The sequence below is a fragment of the Lissotriton helveticus genome (assembly GCF_964261635.1).
Source record: "Lissotriton helveticus chromosome 1_1 unlocalized genomic scaffold, aLisHel1.1 SUPER_1_unloc_74, whole genome shotgun sequence".
NCBI classification, from domain to species: domain Eukaryota; kingdom Metazoa; phylum Chordata; class Amphibia; order Caudata; family Salamandridae; genus Lissotriton; species Lissotriton helveticus.
In genome coordinates this window covers 168131-174010 of record NW_027611719.1, presented here as the reverse complement: position 1 = coordinate 174010, position 5880 = coordinate 168131, and positions in this window count along the sequence as shown.

Below are 5880 nucleotides of genomic sequence, written 5' to 3'. Positions count from 1 at the left end.
TGGTGTCCCCTCCCCCCTGGACTCACCTCGAAGCCCCCACTGCCCTCTGGTGTCCCCTCCCCCCTGGACTCACCTCGAAGCACCCACTGCCCTCTGGTGTCCCCTCCCCCCTGGACTCACCTCGAAGCCCCCACTGCCCTCTGGTGTCCCCTCCCCCCTGGACTCACCTCGAAGTCCCCACTGCCCTCTGGTGTCCCCTCCCCCCTGGACTCACCTCGAAGCCCCCACTGCCCTCTGGTGTCCCCTCCCCCCTGGACTCACCTCGAAGCCCCCACTGCCCTCTGGTGTCCCCTCCCCCTCCCCCCTGGACTCACCTCGAAGCCCCCACTGCCCTCTGGTGTCCCCTCCCCTCTGGAGTCACCTCGAAGCCCCCACTGCCCTCTGGTGTCCTCTCCCCCCTGGACTCACCTCGGGGCCCCCACTGCCCTCTGGTGTCCTCTCCCCCCTGGACTCACCTCGAAGCCCCCACTGCCCTCTGGTGTCCCCTCCCCCTCCCCCCTGGACTCACCTCGAAGCCCCCACTGCCCTCTGGTTTCCCTCCCCCCTGGACTCACCTCGAAGCCCCCACTGCCCTCTGGTGTCCCCTCCCCCTCCCCCCTGGACTCACATCGAAGCCCCCACTGCCCCCTGGTGTCCCCTCCCCTCTGGAGTCACCTCGAAGCCCCCCTGCCCTCTGGTGTCCCCTCCCCCCTGGACTCACCTCGAAGCCCCCACTGCCCTCTGGTGCCCCCTCCCCCTGGACTCACCTCGAAGCCCCCACTGCCCTCTGGTGTCCCTCCTCCCTGGACTCACCTCGAAGCCCCACTGCCCTCTGGTGTCCCATCCCCCCTGGACTCACCTCGAAGCCCCCACTGCCCTCTGGTGTCCCCTCCCCCCTGGACTCACCTCGAAGCCCCCACTGTCCTCTGGTGTCCCCTCCCCCCTCCCCCCTGGACTCACCTCAAAGCCCCCACTGCCCTCTGGAGCCCCCTCCCCCCTCCCCCCTGGACTCACCTCGAAGCACCCACTGCCCTCTGGTGTCCCCTCCCCCCTGGACTCACCTCGAAGCCCCCACTGCCCTCTGGTGTCCCCTCCCCCCTCCCCCCTGGACTCACCTCGAATCCCCCACTGCCCTCTGGTGTCCCCTCCCCCCTGTACTCACCTCGAAGCCCCCACTGTCCTCTGGTGTCCCCTCCCCCCTGGACTCACCTCGAAGCCCCCACTGCCCTCCTGTGTCCCCTCCCCCCTGGACTCACCTCGAAGCCCCCACTGCCCTCTGGTGCCCCTCCCCCCCTTGGACTCACCTCAAAGCCCCCACTGCCCTCTGGTGTCCCCTCCCCCTGGACTCACCTCGAAGCCCCACTGCCCTCTGGTGTCCCCTCCCCCGGACTCACCTCGAAGCCCCCACTGCCCTCTGGTGTCCCCTCCCCCCTCCCCCTGGACTCACCTCGAAGCCCCCACTGCCCTCTGGTGTCCCCCCCTGGACTCACCTCGAAGCTCCCACTGCCCTCTGGTGTCCCCTCCCCTCCCCCCTCGACTCACCTCGAAGCCCCCACTGCCCTCTGGAGTCCCCCTCCCCCCTGGACTCAACTCGAAGCCCCCACTGCCCTCTGGTGTCCCATCTCCCTTGGACTCACCTCGAAGCCCCCACTGCCCTCTAGTGTCCCCTCCCCCGGACTCACCTCGAAGCCCCCACTGCCCTCTGGTGTCCCCTCCCCCCTCGCCCTGGACTCACCTCGAAGCCCCCACTGGCCTCTGGTTTCCCCTTCCTTCCCCCCTGGACTCACCTCAAAGCCCCCACTGCCCTCTGGTGTCCCCTCCCCCTTGGACTCACCTCGAAGCCCCCACTGCCCTCTGGTGTCCCCTCCCCTCCCCTCCCCCCTGGACTCACCTCAAAGCCCCCACAGCCCTCTGGTGTCCCCTCCCCTCCCCGCTGGACTCACATCGTAGCCCCCACTGCCCTCTGGTGTCCCCTCCCCCTTGGACTCACCTCGAAGCCCCCACTGCCCTCTGGTGTCCCCCCCTGGACTCACCTCGAAGCCCCCACTGCCCTCTGGTGTCCCCTCCACCTCCCCCCTGGACTCACCTCGAAGCCCCCACTGCCCTCTGGTGTCCCCTCCCCCCTGGACTCACCTCGAAGCCCCCACTGCCCTCTGGTGCCCCCTCCCCCCTGGACTCACCTGAAAGCCCCCACTGCCCTCTGGTGTCCCATCCCCCCTGGACTCACCTCGAAGCCCCCACTGCCCTCTGGAACCCCCTCCCCCTGGACTCACCTCGAAGCCCCCACTGCCCTCTGGTGCCCCCTCCCCCCCAGACTCCCCTCGAAGCCCCCACTGCCCTCTGGTGTCCCCTCCCCTCCCCTCCCCCCTGGACTCACCTCGAAGCCCCCACTGCCCTCTGGTGTCCCCTCCCCCCTGGACTCACCTCGAAGCCCCCACTGCCCTCTGGTGTCCCCTCCCCCTCCCCCCTGGACTCACCTCGAAGTCCCCACTGCCCTCTGGTGTCCCCTCCCCCTGGACTCACCTCGAAGCCCCCACTGCCCTCTGGTGTCCCCTCCCCCCTCCCCCTGGACTCACCTTGAAGCCCCCACTGCCCTCTGGTGTCCCCTCCCCCTGGGCTCACCTCGAAGCCCCCACTGCCCTCTGGTGTCCACCCCCCTCCCCCTGGACTCACCTCGAAGCCCCCACTGCCCTCTGGTGTCCCCTCCCCCTCCCCCCTGGACTCACCTCGAAGCCCCCACTGCCCTCTGGTGTCCCCTCCCCCTCCCCCCTGGACTCACCTTGAAGCCCCCACTGCCCTCTGGTGTCCCCTCCCCCCTCCCCCCTGGACTCAACTCGAAGCCCCCACTGCCCTCTGGTTTCCCCTCCCCCTGGACTCACCTCGAAGCCCCCACTGCCCTCTGGTGTCCCCTCCCCCCTGGACTCACCTCGAAGCCCCCACTGCCCTCTGGTGTCCCCCCCTGGACTCACCTCGAAGCCCCCACTGCCCTCTGGTGTCCCCCCCCTGACTCGCCTCGAAGCCCCCACTGCCCTCTGGTGTCCCCTCCCCCCTGGACTCACCTTGAAGCCCCCACTGCCCTCTGGTGTCCCCTCCCCCTCCCCCCTGGACTCACCTCGAAGCCCCCACTGCCCTCTGGTGTCCCCTCCCCCCTGGACTCACCTCGAAGCCCCCACTGCCCTCTGGTGTCCCCTCCCCCCTCCCCCTGGACTCACCTTGAAGCCCCCACTGCCCTCTGGTGTCCCCTCCCCCCTCCCCCTGGACTCACCTCGAAGCCCCCACTGCCCTCTGGTGTCCCCTCCCCCTCCCCCTGGACTCCCCTCGGAGCCCCCACTGCCCTCTGGTGTCCCCTCCCCCTCCCCCTGGACTCACATCGAAGCCCCCACTGCCCTCTAGTGCCCCCTCCCCCCTGGACTCACCTCGAAGCCCCCACTGCCCTCTGGTGTCCCCTCCCCCTCCCCCCTGGACTCCCCTCGAAGCCCCCACTGCCCTCTGGTGTCCCCTCCCCCCTCCCCCCTGGACTCACCTCAAAGCCCCCCCTGCCCTCTGGTGGCCCCTCCCCCTCCCCCTGGACTCACCTCGAAGCCCCCACTGCCCTCTAGTGCCCCCTCCCCCCCTGGACTCACCTCGAAGCCCCCTGCCCTCTGGTGTCCCCTCCCCTCCCCCCTGGACTCACATCGAAGCCCCCACTGCCCTCTGGTGTCCCCTCCCCCTTGGACTCACCTCGAAGCCCCCACTGCCCTCTGGTGTCCCCCCTCCCTCCCCCTGGACTCACCTCGAAGCCCCCACTGCCCTCTGGTGTCCCCTCCACCTCCCCCCTGGACTCACCTCGAAGCCCCCACTGCCCTCTGGTGTCCCCTCCCCCTGGAATCACCTCAAAGCCCCCACTGCCCTCTGGTGCCCCCTCCCCCCTGGACTCACCTCGAAGCCCCCACTGCCCTCTGGTGTCCCCTCCCCCCTGGACTCACCTCGAAGCCCCCACTGCCCTCTGGAACCCCCTCCCCCTGGACTCACTTCGAAGCCCCCACTGCCCTCTGGTGCCCCCTCCCCCCCAGACTCCCCTCGAAGCCCCCACTGCCCTCTGGTGTCCCCTCCCCTCCCACCTTGACTCACCTCGAAGCCCCCACTACTCTCTGGTGTCCCCTCCCCCCTGGACTCACCTCGAAGCCCCCACTGCCCTCTGGTGTCCCCTCCCCCTCCCCCCTGGACTCACCTCGAAGTCCCCACTGCCCTCTGGTGTCCCCTCCCCCTGGACTCACCTCGAAGCCCCCACTGCCCTCTGGTGTCCCCTCCCCCCTCCCCCTGGACTCACCTCGAAGCCCCCACTGCCCTCTGGTGTCCCCTCCCCCCTCCCCCCTGGACTCACCTTGAAGCCCCCACTGCCCTCTGGTGTCCCCTCCCCCCTCCCCCCTGGACTCACCTCGAAGCCCCCACTGCCCTCTGGTTTCCCCTCCCCCCTGGACTCACCTCGAAGCCCCCACTGCCCTCTGGTGTCCCCTCCCCCCTGGACTCACCTCGAAGCCCCCACTGCCCTCTGGTGTTCCCCCCCTGGACTCACCTCGAAGCCCCCACTGCCCTCTGGTGTCCCCCCCCCTGACTCACCTCGAAGCCCCCACTGCCCTCTGGTGTCCCCTCCCCCCTCCCCCCTGGACTCACCTTGAAGCCCCCACTGCCCTCTGGTGTCCCCTCCCCCCTCCACCCTGGACTCACCTCGAAGCCCCCACTGCCCTCTGGTGTCCCCTCCCCCCTGGACTCACCTCGAAGCCCCCACTGCCCTCTGGTGTCCCCTCCCCCCTCCCCCTGGACTCACCTTGAAGCCCCCACTGCCCTCTGGTGTCCCCTCCCCCCTCCCCCTGGACTCACCTCGAAGCCCCCACTGCCCTCTGGTGTCCCCTCCCCCCTGGACTCCCCTCCAAGCCCCCACTGCCCTCTGGTGTCCCCTCCCCCCTCCCCCCTGGAATCACCTCAAAGCCCCCCTGCCCTCTGGTGTCCCCTCCCCCTCCCCCTGGACTCACCTCGAAGCCCCCACTGCCCTCTAGTGCCCCCTACCCCCCTGGACTCACCTCGAAGCCCCCTGCCCTCTGGTGTCCCCTCCCCCCTGGACTCACCTCGAAGCCCCCACTGCCCTCTGGTGTCCCCTCCCCCCTGGACTCACCTCGAAGCCCCCATTTCCCTCTGGTGTCCCCTCCCCCCTCCCCCCTGGACTCCCCTCGAAGCCCCCACTGCCCTCTGGTGTCCCCTCCCCCCTGGACTCACCTCGAAGCCCCCACTGCCCTCTGGTGTCCCCTCCCACTCCCCCCTGGACTCACCTCGAAGCCCCCACTGCCCTCTGGGGTCCCCTCCCCCCTCCCCCCTGGACTCACCTCGAAGCCCCCACTGCCCTCTGGTGTCCCCTCCCCCTCCCCCTGGACTCACCTCGAAGCCCCCACTGCCCTCTAGTGCCCCCTCCCCCCTGGACTCACCTCAAATCCCCCACTGCCCTCTGGTGTCGTCCCCCCCTGGACTCACCTCGAAGCCCCCACTGCCCTCTGGTGTCCCCTCCCCCCTGGACTCACCTCGAAGCCCCCACTGACCTCCTGGTGTCCCCTCCCACTCCCCCCTGGACTCACCTCGAAGTCCTCACTGTCCTCTGGTGTCCCTTCCCCCTCCCCCTGGACTCACCTCGAAGCCCCCACTGCCCTCTGGTGTCCCCTCCCCCTCCCCCCTGGACTCACCTCGAAGTCCTCACTGTCCTCTGGTGTCCCCTCCCCCTGGACTCACCTCGAAGCCCCCACTGCCCTCTGGTGTCCCCTCCCCCCTTGACTCACCTCGAAGTCCCCACTGCCCTCTGGTGTCCCCTCCCCCCTGGACTCACCTCGAGGCCCCCACTGCCCTCTGGTGTCCCCCCCCTCCCCCTGGACTCAC